This window comes from Leucopleurus acutus (genome assembly GCF_964270905.1).
Source record: "Leucopleurus acutus genome assembly, chromosome: 8".
NCBI lineage: Eukaryota > Metazoa > Chordata > Mammalia > Artiodactyla > Delphinidae > Leucopleurus > Leucopleurus acutus.
This window is the reverse complement of record NC_139151.1, coordinates 11,912,094-11,926,281: the sequence shown is the minus strand read 5'-3', so window position 1 is coordinate 11,926,281 and position 14,188 is coordinate 11,912,094. Positions and strand designations below refer to the sequence as shown.

General features: G+C 39.9%; 1 long non-coding RNA gene across 1 annotated transcript in view; it reads left to right on the top strand.

The window, feature by feature from the left end:
- The window catches only part of LOC309965673, a 230,630-nt gene extending 216,731 nt beyond the window's left edge, over positions 1-13,899 (top strand). The window contains exon 3 of the long non-coding RNA XR_014326405.1: positions 9,099-13,899. This is a non-coding gene — a long non-coding RNA (uncharacterized lncRNA). The remainder of the gene's footprint in view (positions 1-9,098) is intronic.
- Positions 13,900-14,188: the final 289 nt, after the last annotated feature.

The window sequence follows — 14,188 nt, the reverse complement described above, 5'->3', positions numbered from 1 at the left end:
GATGATGGCCATTCTGACTGGTGTGAGGCGACATCTCATTGTAGTTTTGATTCGCATTTCTGTAATGATTAGTGATGTGGAGCAGCTTTTCATGGGCTTCTTGGCCATCTGTATGTCTCCTTTGGAGAAATGTCTATTTAGATCTTCTGCCCATTTTTTGATTGGGTTGCTTGTTAAATGCCATTTACTCTGATTTCTCACTTGCCTTGCATATACTTTAAACTTGCTGTGGATGAGTTTGTACAAACTAATCGAGGTTAAACCAGTTTCTCTTGGTCTCTAAAAGTAGACAGGATTTCTGGCTGATAACTCAGATCAGTTTTATTAACCCAAAACTACCTTTCAACTTGGCACCTCTTCAGCCAGAAACAAACATATTATTCACCCTGGATTGTCCTGAAAGGGGTAAGAAAAATGAATGTAATTTAAGGAGACGGTCCTTAATTAAAAGAGCCACTTGGTAAATTTCAATGGCTGCCTTGTTTTGGCTAGGCATTTTTTTTTCCAGTTTAATATTCTTTTCCAAATCTTCTTGTTTGTTGGAGAGTTTATCACAGCTGGCTTCTACCTGGTGAATTTTTATTTAATCTGTGGCGGATGCTATGTCAGGTTGACTGGATTTCAGGATGGGCGTGTGCGTTGTACCCTAGCGCCAAAGCGTGTGGGAGGTTGATGGCTCTGATGCAGTGAGTGAAGCCCGTTGGGTGGTGAGTTCTCTGGGTGACGTGCATTGCCCAGCGTTTCAGTGCAGAGGGGCAAATGGGGTAGATCTCTTTTTATTTGCATGCACAGTTTAATGCCTACCTCCTCCAAGTAGCCCAGCTGAGTGGGCTCTTCTCCACCCACATGTATATTTTCACTAAGAACCTAATGTCACACATTTTGTTGGTTGCCATTATTTTGTGTGTGGGTTGAGGTGCTGTAGCAATGAGGAACTGCTGCCTGTAGTCAAACAGATCAAGCAAGAATGACTGTATGGTTTTAGCGAACACCCTGCATCGCCACTTAGCACTTGCGGACCTCAGGGAGTGCGTGTGCACGGCCGCGCGCACGTAATCTGCTTTGCCCTCAACATTTTTTTCCCCCATAGCATTGCAGAACTCTGGAACTGGAAGGAACTTTATAGATGGTAAAGTTTATCCCTGTTATTTACAGAGAAGGAAATTGAGACCTAGACAGGAAAGGGGCACGGCTGCCAAAGACCACAGAGCTAGTGAGGAAGTGGAGGGATTAGAATACGGATTTCCAGACCCTGGCCTCTCTGTATGCCTCACCACTTTAAATTCTCATACTTTATTCATAAAGAAATATGGGCTTGCAAGATTGATGACTTATACTGTTAAAAAACCATCGACTTATGAGTCATTTGCACAGACATGCCTTGAACTGGACTCCCAGACCAGAACCATTCAACAGTTCTATGGTAGCGGTACTTGGGTGCTGTTTAAATGCACTTGGAAATGCAGAGGTAGAATGAAAATAGTTTAAAAAAATTCCCTGAACGCCATGCTCTGTAGGTCCCGACCCCTTCAAGCCCTGACCCCATCATCGGATTGCTGTCTAAATTTTTCTTAAACATGTCAAGGAACTGCAGAGAGCATGGCTCAGAGTGTGCTGAGATAGCCCACTGACTCGATATTCCAACACAACACTTCCAGTCACCAGAGTTAATTACTTCAAATGGGCAGCTTAAGTGTAGCCCATGAATCAAATCAGAAACTGGTTCCAGGAAATCAGTCTTTGATAATGAGAGCTTTAGGAAGCAAGAGTTACAGTGAGGGGGAAGCAGCCCAGTGGGGTTCTAATCCGCATTGCCACAGCCAGGGTTAGCTGAAAGGGAAGTGGGTATCTGGACCTATCATCGCTGACCCTCTCATTGCAGAAGCCCCATAGCACCTCCATTCAGGAGCTGCCCAGAACTGCCCACTCCAGCATCTTGTCCTCACCTGTCTTCCCTTGGCAGCACTCTGTATGCTGGAATTTTCTTCCCTATCTACCCTCAGTATCCCTTCTTCCAGCTAAGCTGGCCTGTTTTGCATTCTAGTGCTGTCTTATCTTCTCCTTTGTGATTATCAGGGGTCTCACCCGTTGGTCTATTAGAGGACATTACTGTTAATATGGAGAATTTATCATGTGTGGGATATGCACCTGTATGAGTCAGCTAGCGCTGCTATAACAAAATACCACAGACTGGGAGGTTTCAACAACAGAAATTAGTTCTGGAGGCTGGAAGTCCAAGATCAAGGTGCTGGCAGGGTGGATTCCTCCTGGGGGCTCTCGCCTTAGCTTACAGAAGGTCACCTTCTTGCAGTGTCTTCACATGGCTAAATTTTCTCTGTGCACAGGCATCCCTGGTGTCTGTCTCTTCTTATAAGGACACCAGTCATATTGGATTAGGGCCCTACTCTTATGACCTCATTTAACCTTAGTTGTCTCCCTAAAGCCCTCATCTCCCAGTACAGTCATATTGGGGATTAGGGCTTTGACATGTGAATTTTGAAGGGATACAAGTGAGTGAGTCCATAACAGGACTGCTGGTGGTTCCTCTCTAATCAAGATGTTTGCAGCCTTAACTCAGAGCAGTAACTCTGCAGCAGCAATCATGTATGGTACCTCCATAGGCAAATGAGGGGGGTGTTTTGGACAGAGACCTCTACTCCTCTATACACAGCCCCTAGGCTGTCTACAAGTAAGCTAGATCTGAACAACTAAGGATGTGCGTTCCCAACCTCCAGGTGATGGATAAGTAAAAATCTCCTGCCCAGGTGGCACTTTCAGTAGCTGCAGAGAAATACCAAAGGGATGCGCCTATATTCCTCATCAGCCAGCCAGTTTCATTTTGTTTGATGACTTGAATTTCATTTTAATTATCTAGTTTTGGAATGTAGAAAGATGTATATGTGTTATCTATATTATATATAAATAACTGTGTGTTATGTATGAATGGAGATATGTTTTTTCACTATGAGCTTTGAGAAGGTTATAGAAAGTGCACAGATTAGAGCAGATGCTGGAGACCAAGGTCACCACAGTCAGGGGCTTCGTCGTGCACCGTGAGGCCACCTACTATGACAGTGAGCCAGGCATCTGCATTAAGCACTGATAACATTGATAATAGCTAACAGTGAAAGAGCAGTGATTTTAATCAATCTTCACTGTAACTCTGTGAGGAGAGTGTTCTATTATCCCCTTTTTATAGAGTGGGAACTGAGGCATAGTTTGCTCAGGTCCCAAAACTACTAAGTGGGGAAGGGCTATCTGTCTGCTCTCAAAATCCACATCCATTTGTGGTCACCCTGAAAAACAAAACACAAATACCTAGAAATGACAAGCAGAGGGCTAATATGTGTCGTTGAATCAGTGCTGTGGCATTTGAAGGATTGAGGTGACCAACTGGAGGATAAGTTGACGGAGTAACCTCCTCCGTCAAAGAGATGTTACCTGAGCCAAGCCTTGAAGCATAGGTAGAATTCAGAGGGGGACAGAGGTGGGGAAAAGAGTGTCTGCAGAACTGGAGGTGAAAACGGCAGACAGAGTGTAGGAAAGAGCGAGAAAATTGGCAGGCCTTTATTTGAAGGTTTGGAAGGAAGAAGGAAAAGAGTATGTGTTCCTATTTGTCAAGACTGGCTCTGGACTGCACCTTAAAGGAGAAGCAAAGCTCGCGTTGAATCTCAGGGGGTGGGTAGGACTTGAACTGGTAAATTTTCATGGACAGCAGTTCACCTGCATCTGAGAGTGAGCTCCTGAGTCAGTTGGTAGGAATTTGTATACTGAAACTGTTTTAATAGCAAGTAATTCTGCTTGCTGAAAAATAGTAACTAAATGTCAGGAAAGTAAAAGAAAAAAAAAAACTCGACATTTTTGTAGCTTTGGTCTCTCTTGGGTGCAGATGGACTTGTATGGAAGTGTTCTTCTTTACTTGGGACCACAGTCCAAGTGAAAGTGTGAGTCACAGTTCTACATCTTCTCTGAGCCAGAAAAATCTTTCTACACAATCAGTCATCGTATGTTCTCACCAAAAATAAATGCTTCACATTGTCAGTTCAGACTTTGAGACTCCCATTACACAGGCTCAATTACCTTGAAGTCATTTAACTCCCATCCACGAAATGAAGATGTATATGAAGATGACATCAGAATTAATTATTTTCCAACATATGTGTCCTCTTTCTTCATGGGTTTACATGATGGATCACTTTGGTTACATTACTGGATGTATGTGTATGTTTCCAACCAAAGGCAGTTTCTTATGTGCTTCTGGATCTTTCACCTACATCCAAATGGCCACATTGCCTTTTCCCTCTGCTCTAGATTTCTCTTCTCTTAGGAGATAAAGTATTAAGAGAGAATGGAGGACTCTGGTGAGAACTTTTGTTACACGGTAATTTTGCATTTAAGAAATCATTTCACAGAGGTGGTATCAGAAGTAATAGGACTAAGCTGCTGTTGGGACTGAGAGCAGTACCATCATGATATTGGATGTGGGGAGAGTGGACAGCGGGGGGGAGGGAAAGCTGGATGGGAAATTCTAATCCCTAGGGTAAATCTTTAAGGGTTGAGTGCTTAGAGATGGGTAAGCTTTGTGACTTTACTAAGAGGGAATCATGTTAAACCAGCATGTCCTCAACCTGTTGTCCTATAAAATGGACAAAACCCAGTTTATTATATCATCGAAAGAGATTTTTCTGAGCACCTCTTCCTGTGCCAGGGAAGGGAAATATCAAGGAAAATAAGTGATGGTCCCAGGCTAGGAGATCATGGTTTACTTCTGGATGCTAGGTCCAACTTATGTAAAATTAACATATAATAGATGACAATTTATAGGAAGTCCTAAACAATCCCACAGAGTCCAATAGTTTTCAAATAATGTTGTACATCAGAGTCAGCTGTGGGCTTGTGAAAGGATAGATTCTCAGGCTCTATTCCTAGAAATTTTGAGTTTGGGCCTTTGAAGCTGGGTTTCTTAACAAGCTCCAAGTTCACTAAAGACTATTGGTGAAGAGAAGAAGGAGGGGGTGGGGATGATCACTTTGGGCTGGGGCATAAGGGAAGCCCCCAGCACTGATCACAGAGGTGGAAGATACAAGTTCACGGAGCTGAGGTTATATCCATGGGTAGACAATCTGGGTGGAGTGAGGGATTTTAATAGGAAGTGGTGTCCATTGGGTTAATGCCAGGATGGCCTGTGGATTAGTCCCACCCTGTGAGTAGTAGGAAGAGAAGAATGGTTTAGTTCCTTCAGACCAGGACGCTGATGGAGAAAGTGATGGTCTGGAGAGGCTAGTGGAGGAGAGAGGAAAATAGGTCTTGGATCTTCCAGTGGGCACTCAGCTGGTAAGGCCCCTCGGGAGAAAGGAGGGGGGGGCGGTGGGTGCCTATGTTCTTTCCCCTCCCTGTCCGCTCAGTAAAGCTGATTTCTAGCACAACACAGGGTGTACTTTAAACAAAACACTAAGATTAGCCAATCCACTTACCTCCCCCAAAGGAGCTCACTCACCCAGAGGAAGCCTGACAAATGATCACGTAAAATATGATGCTTTTAAGAAGGTCCCTTATATCTCAGAGAGTCAATAGAGTCCATTATGTCAGTTCCCATCCACTGGCTTCTTTCTCAGCTATTTATATTTCCATTTAGTTGAAGTGTAGGCAAAGCCCACCAAGGCCTAGAAAATTAGAGTTATCAGAGCCTCGTTAGTTATCTTCTCTACAACCATCTATCTTTTTCATTCCACTCACTCTGGGCCTGGCCGTTCGTCCACTTCCTTTTGAGACTTTCCAGTGTGAGATCCTGCTTTTTCCGATGTCTCCACACTCGTGATCTTTGGACGGTATCTTTTCCTCCACTGGTCTTCCTTCCTGTATTTGTTCTTTTCGGGGAGAGGTGGGGACATTGAGGAGTTGGAGAAGGGAACAGAGCTGACTGTTCTGGTTTTCCTGCACTCTCTTGTCTTACTTCTCTGTTTACATCTATTCCTTGCACACCCTTGCTGGTCTAATCTTCCTTAAACAGCACTCACAGAATCATAGGAGAGATGGGATAGGTATATACTGACACAGAGATAAACTGACAGTGCCTTGGAAGATAAAGTCAGGGAGTAAGAAGAGATTCTGGTGAGAAAGGAAGGAAAGGGAGGGGGTGCTGCAAAAGGGATGGGAAAGGCCAGTATAATCATAATTATTATTACAACAACAATTACTATGTATTAAGCAGCTAATATGTGCCAGGCAGTGTGAGCCATAAAATCACTTAATCTTCACAATGCTCCTTTGACTGTGGTTTATTTCTTCTAAAACAGGGATAATAAGACTCAGAGTTTAACCATATTTCTCAAGGTCATACTGCTAAGGATGAGTCGCAGCTGGAATTCAAACTTTGTCTTTCTCTGCTACATTGTGGAGAAATAATCAGGAAATTTTTTACATCTAAACTCAATATATTTTTAAGAGAAAGTTTCCAAGATATAAATATTTTAAAATGTAGATAATTTGATAATCCATATACCTGCACATGCACAAATCCACAAATTGAGTCAAAGTATTCAGTTCAATAATATTCTTTCACTTTATCTCATAATCTCAGAAGGACCACAGGATAATTCAAGTTCAACGGCAGGAATCTCTCTACAATATACCTTATTCCACCTCTGCTTAAGTATTTTCGGAGAAAGGGGAACTCACCACCAAAAAGACAGTCCGTTCCACTGTTGGATGGCTCAGATGTTTATAAAATTATTCCTCTGTTACAGTGCTACGAGGATGAGCTCAGAGCTGTCCAACTATTTTTGTCTTCTGAAGTTACACAAAATATATCACATTGTTCTTCTGCAGTATAGCTCTCTGTGTATGTGTGTAGAATTTCTGCACAGACACATGCACACAATCACACAGGCACGTGCACACACGGAGCCTCAAAGTCTCCTCTTTTCCCCCTAAGCACCTCTAGCTCTTGCAGTTGTGACTCACTTGACAATTTCCATCTTGCTTATTGTCCTTTTGACCAACCTGGGTCATAAAATTGAGTATAGGACTCAAGATATGGTCAGACTACACAACCTAGAGAGGACTTTTCCTCTCTACTATTGGGTACCATGCTTTTGTTGAAACAGCCTAGCTTACATTAGCATTTTGAAAGCCAGTGACACTGTTGATTCCTATCATACTTGTAGTCAACCAAGACCTATAGGCCTTCAATCTAAGTTAAGGACTTAAGAGGTATCTCTGTTAAATTTAATCTTGTTAGTTTGGCCCTTGTTCTCTTCTGGCAAGATCTTTCTAGATGGTGATTCTTGCAACAATGGCTCTCCTTCCCAGCTTTGTGTAACCTACAACTTGGTAAGAAGATTTTCAATTTTTTTCATAATATGTTGTTGAGTACAACCAATAGTTAAAAACAGTTTTATAATGTGATCTTGTTTTACTGAAATACCTATTATTTATACAAAGATGATCTGGATGAAGATATACTGAAATGTTAACAGTCCTTATCTCTGAATGATTATGTGCCTTATGGTGTTTAATTTTTGGTTATTGATTTTTCTGATTTAATAATTGATTTTATTAATAAATTGATTTTATTATTTATTAAAAAAGGACTTATTTTTAAAAGGAGTCCTTCTAACTGAAAAGACTGGTTGTTCCACATCTTTTCATTTTTGAATGTATAGTATCTTTATTATTACCTAATTGCCAGGTATGTCTTGAGTCTTCAATTTGACTCAAAGCTTCTTGAGGACAGGGCAGTTGTACTTTCATTATCCCTCAAGGATCTGACACAATGCTGGATTGATTGGTTTGCCTTTAAACTAACTTGTCTTCCCTCTAGTGCTGAAGTCATGGCCTTTGTTTGACTTTATCTCTTGTTCAGATCAATGTCTTAAAACATCATGTTCCCATTATTTTATCTATGACCTACACTTAAGCAAAATTAGGCTGATTCATTTACTGGTGAATAATTATTCAGTGTGTTAACAAATCCATTTAGCCAACTGAAAGCCCATTATTTTGATTTACCATGGCTGGCTGATAATTGTACAATGTAAACGTAAATAATGGAATAATTTTGGTGAGAGACGACTATTGGTGAACCCTCCAAGTAATGATTTGTTGAGACCAGTACTGTGTTAAGAATTCCTACAAATGGAGATGAAGACAGGACTCTTGCTTTCAAGGTGTTTACAGCATACTTAGTGAGGTAAGGCTTTCAAGAACAAAAGGATGTCTGAAACTCACAGAAAAGTTATTCATATAAAGTTTTCCTACATATTTGTTTTAGAAAAATATAGAAACTACAAATTTTCTATAAGGTAGAAATCATGTACCATGCCACGTAATCTTCCCCCTCCCCAGCCTTCCTTGCCCACCACCACAGTATTGTCCACTCCATGTCTGGAGGCAGACTCGGTGGACCACGGCTCTTCCATCTCCCACCATTGTCCAGGGCACCCTGATCTCCCATTTATCTGGGGTCTCTGGGAACGAAGGGCTGAGCAGATCCTTCAGTAACCACACACAGATTACATGGAAAATCTGGTTGTGGAAAAGCCCTATGTGCTCACAAAGGGCAAAGACCATGAGGATGTACTACAAAATTATACAATTTCTATGTCATTAACTTGTAACCATTTGTACTATCCAATGCTTTACTCTTAAAGTTTGGTATCCATCCTTGGGTAAGGATTCTTTTTTTTTTTTTTTTTTTTTTCTATTTTCTTCTTCATTCCTATTGATCTCATTCCTGAAAAGCCTAAATTGGCCTAGAAAATGAATGACTCTTTCCCTCTCTCTATTCTTCCTTCCCTTTCTCCCTCCCTCCCTTCCTCTTAGATTACTTTATCATTCTATGTAATCCTCCAAACAACAAAGTGGAAAAATCTGAAACTTAGAAGAAATTTCCCCAAGGTTGCACAGCTAGTGAGAGGCAGAGGCAGAGTTCAAAGAGAAATCTTTCCACTCCAAAGCCAGCAACAGTCCCTTGACAAAGTAATAGGTGCCCACAGGGTAGGTACTAGCCTCCATCCCTGTCTCTCTAGGACCTACTATGGGTCTTGGCACTTGGCACAGGATGACCACTGATAAATTGTCTTTGAATTGGATTTTAGTTTGGATTTTGGAACCTCGAGTTGGGCAGAGCCTCAGCAGTCATCCAGCACCTTGTTCCTATAAGGCAGGGACCTGCCTGACAACCTGGAAGGAGTGGATCCCAAAGATGCTCCTCTTTAGTCCTCCTTGCATCACCCCCACACAGCTCTTATGGACAGAGTCCTATGCTGTACAAAACACAGAGCACGCTAACTTGTCTTTTAACTAACTTTTTTCCTTTAAGTAAATAAAATTAATGTATCTTCATTGTAGAAAATGTAAAAAACTCAGTAAAAAGAAAATTAAAAACCATACAGATATTTTTTAAACAAAAATGCAATATTATGCAAACTTTTATAATCAATTCCTTCATTCAGCAATGTATTGTAAACATTTTGCAATGTTAATGATTATAGATGAACATCACCTTCAGTGACCCCATAGCTTTGCCTATTGCTGGATGGATGGCCGGATAATTATCATTCAACAGCTAGTTCCTTTCAGATTAACATTTAGATCACAACTCTTTCAAAACTTTCAAATAAATGGTTTCTAGATGATGTCATTCATCCAGAGATTTGCTAGCAGGAGTCATTCATTTCTTAAGTTTGCTTCAAGTCTAAACCATACTATACATCCACAATGGATCAAAGTTTTTGTATATGTATGGAAATATCACATTTGGTACATTGTAGCACAAGATGTATCAAATAGTTCAGAGAGTACAATGAGTTCAGATGGAAAACATTACTCAGAATTAATTTGACTTATATATAAATTCAGTTCCAATGGAAATAGCATATTATATATGGAAATATATTTTTACCCAAGAAAAATATTATTCAAATAGTGTTCCAATTTTATGATCAACAAGGTAGTGCTTGGTTAACTGTAATGGGAAATAATGTATTTGTTAATGTTTTATATTTCCTTCTTTCTACTTCTTTTGGGGAAGAAATGAGAAAATTGTTTTCTACCCATGAATAACCACCTACTTTAATTTTTGCATATCAGACAGGATACAACAAGAGAAACAAACAGAAGGCATTTAACACAGAGAACTAGTTATAAAAGACCTGAAAAAACAAAACCAGGAAAAGGGGGATGAAGAAGTAACCCAGAAATTATTTACTACAGGAAGGAAATACGGCTAAAGAAGAAAAGGAAGGGATTGGTGTTTCCAGAGCACATAATGCATTGACTGCTGTACTAGTTAGTGAGGTTACCATGTATACTGCTGTTACCATGGTAGATGGTAGCACTTGCTGATACTAGAGCCATGGGGTGGACCACCCTGTAGATGCTGACCCCATAGAGAACCTAATGGTCACTACCAGAACCACCAAAGAAGGATTGTTGACACCAAAGCTGGAATCCTTAAAGCAATGAAGCCACTACCATCCACAGTTACTGCCAGAAGCCAAAGAAGAAAAAGGAGGAATAATAACTTCTCTCCACTGCTAATTTCTGATCTTCCTCCAGTGTCTCCTAACATGCAGAATCCATTAGGAATGCAGTTGGCACAGAAGTCTAAGCAGAGTATGGAAGGATGTGTATGGGAATGACAGACAATAGATAAATAACTGACACGATTATCATCTTCCTACCACTTGGTGACATGGAGGAAGCTTCATGGCAAGGCAAGAGCTCTGATTCTGAGTCAATTAGAGCCCTGGCAGTCTCACCTGGAACTCAGGTAGGAGTGTCAAGGGGAGGGATAGAAACCATTAAAAAGGGTTTTTTTCTTCCATACCCAGCCTCAGTTTCATGGGGGAAGCAGATACCCTGCCTCTTGTTCCTGCAGAGTTGGGGTCTAGGTCCTCTCTGTCACCCTGACAGTGTAAGGCATGAGAATGCTGGCAAAAGGCATAGCACTGGAGAGCTGGAGGATCTAACTCCAGCCAACATGCCAAGATCGCTTCCATCTGTCCTGTTCCCACCCCAACTCCACGTTCCTAAGACAGCAAGTCCAAAGGCAAGTCTCAGAAAACTGCAGTCATATCAAGCATCTTTTCCAACCATAACACCGTGAAACTAGAAATCAACTACATGAAAAAACTGCAAACACATGGAGGCTAAACAATATGCTACTAAACAACCAATAGATCACTGAAGAAATCAAAAAGGAAATAAAAAATACCTGGGGAAAAAATGAAAATGAAAACACAACAATCTAAAACCAATGGAATGCAGCAAAAGAAGTCCTAAGAGGGAAGTTTATAGTGATACAAGCTTTTCTCAGGAAACAAGAAAAACCTCAAATAAACAACCTAACCTTACACCTAAAGCAAAGAACAAACAGAACCCAAAGTTAGTAGAAGGAAAGAAACCATAAAGATCAGAGCAGAAATAAATGAAACAGAGCCTAAGAAAAAATAGAAAAGATCAATGAAACTAACACCTCGTTCTTTGAAAAGGTAAACAAAATTGATAACCTTTAGCCAGACTCATTAAGAAAAAGAGAGGGCCCAAATCAATAAAATCAGAAACAAAAAAGAAGAAGTTACAAGTGACACCACAGAAATACAAAGGATCATAAGAGACTACTATGAGCAACTATATACCAATAAAGTGGACAACCTAGAAGAAATGGACAAATTCTTAGAAAGGTACAATCTCCCCAGACTGAACCATGAAGAAATAGAAAATCTGAACAGACCAATTACCAGTACTGAAATTGAATCAGTTATTAAAAAACTCCCAACAAACAAAAGCCCAGGACCAGATGGCTTCACAGGTGAATTCTACCAAACATTTAGAGAAGAGTTAACATCTATCCTTCTTAAACACATTCCAAAAAATTGCAGAAGAAGGAACACCTCTGAACTCATTCTATGAGGCCACCATCACCCTGATACCAAAATCAAAGATATCATAAAAATAATTATAGGCCAGTATCACTGATGAACATAGGTGGAAAAATACTCAACAAAATACTAGCAAACTGAATCCAACAATATTGATACATTAAAAGGATCATACACCATGATCAAGTGGGATTTATCCCACGGATGCAAGGAGTTTTTCAATATCTGCAAATTAATCAACATGATACACCACATTAACAAACTGAAGAATAAAAACCATATGATCATCTCAATAGATGCAGAAAAAGCTTTTGATAAAATTCAATATCCACTTATGATAAAAAGTGTCCAGAAAGTGGGCATAGAGGGAACATACCTTAACACAATAAAGGCCATATATGACAAACCCACCACTAACATAATAGTCAATGGTGAAAAGCTGAAAGTCTTCCCCTCTAAGTTCAAGAACAGGCTAAGGATGCCCACTCTTGCAACTTTTATTCAACACAGTTTTGGGAGTCCTAGCCACAGCATTCAGAGATGAAAAAGAAATAAAAAGAATCCAAGTTGTAAAGGAGGAAGTAAAACTGTCACTGTTTGCAGGTGACATGATACTATACATAGAAAACCCTAAAGACGCTACCAGGAAACTACTAGAGCTCATCAATGAATTCAGTAAAGTTGCAGAATACAAAATTAATATACAGAAATCTGTTGCATTTCTATACACTAAAAAAACTATTAGAAAGAGAAATTAATAATCCCATTAACCATCATATCAAAAAGAATAAAATACCTAGGAATAAATCTACCTAAGGAGGCAAAAGACCTGTACTCTGAAAACTACAAGATGCTGATGAAAGAAACTGAAGTTGACACAAACAGATGGAAAGATATACCGTGTTCTTGGATTGAAAAAAATCAATATTGTTAAAATGACCATTCTACCCAAGTCAATCTACAGATTCAGTGCAATCCCTATTAAAATACCAATGGTGTTTTTTCCCAGAACTAGAACAAATAATTTAAAAATTTATACAGAAACACACAAAAAACCCAAATAGCCAAAATAATCTTGAGAAAGAACAGAGGTGGAAGAATCATGCTCCCTGACTTCAAGCTATACTACAAAGCTACAGTAATCAAAACAGTATGGTACTGGCACAAAAACAGACACATAGGTTAATGGAACAGGATAGAAAGCCCAGAAATAAACCCATGCACTTATGGCCAATTAATCTATGACAAAGGAGGCAAGAATATACAACGGAGAAAAGACAATCTCTTCTATAAGTGGTGCTGGTAAAACTGGACAGCTACATGTAAAAGAATAAAATTAGAACATTCTCTAACAACCATATAAACTCAAATAAACTCAAAATGGGTTAAAGGCCTGAATGTAAGACCAGATACTATAAAACTCCTAGAGGAAAACATACGTAGCACGCTCTGACAAATTGAAGCAATATTGTTTTGGATCTGTCTCCTAGAGTAATGGAAATAAAAGCAAAAATAAACAAATGGAACTTAATTAAATTTAAAGGATTTTGTACAGCAAAGGAAACCATAAACAAAATGAAAAGACAACTTATGGAATGGAAGAAAATATTTGCGAATGATGCAACCAATAGGGCTTAATTTCCAAAATACATAAACAGCTCATATAGCTCAATATCAAAGAAAGAAGCAACCCAATCAAAAAATGGGCAGAAGACCTAAATAGACATTTCTCCAAAGAAGATGGCCAACAGGCACCTGAAAAGATGCTCAACATCAGTAATTATTACAGAACGGCAGACCAAAACTACAATGCGTTATCACCTCACCCCAGTCAGAATGGCCACTATCAAAAAGTCCGCAAATAATAAATCCTAGAGAGGTTGTGGAGAAAAGGCAACCCTCCTACACTGTTGCTGGGAATGTAAATTGGTGCAGTCACTATGGAGAATAGTATGGCGGTTCCTTAAAAAACTTGAGGATATGGGGAGGGGGAAGGGTAAGCTGTGACACAGTGAGAGAGTGGCATGTACATATATACACTACCCAACATAAAATAGATAGCTAGTGGGAAGCAGCCGCATAGCACAAGGAGATCAGCTCGGTGGTTTGTGACCACCTAGAGGGGTGGGATAGGGAGGGTGGGAGGGAGGGAGATGCAAGAGGGAAGAGATATGGGAACATATGTATATGTATAACTGATTCACTTTGTTATAAAGCAGAAACTAACACACCATTGTAAAGCAATTAACTCCAATAAAGTTGTTTAAAAGAAACAACAGCAAAAACCCTAAAAATAGACTTAC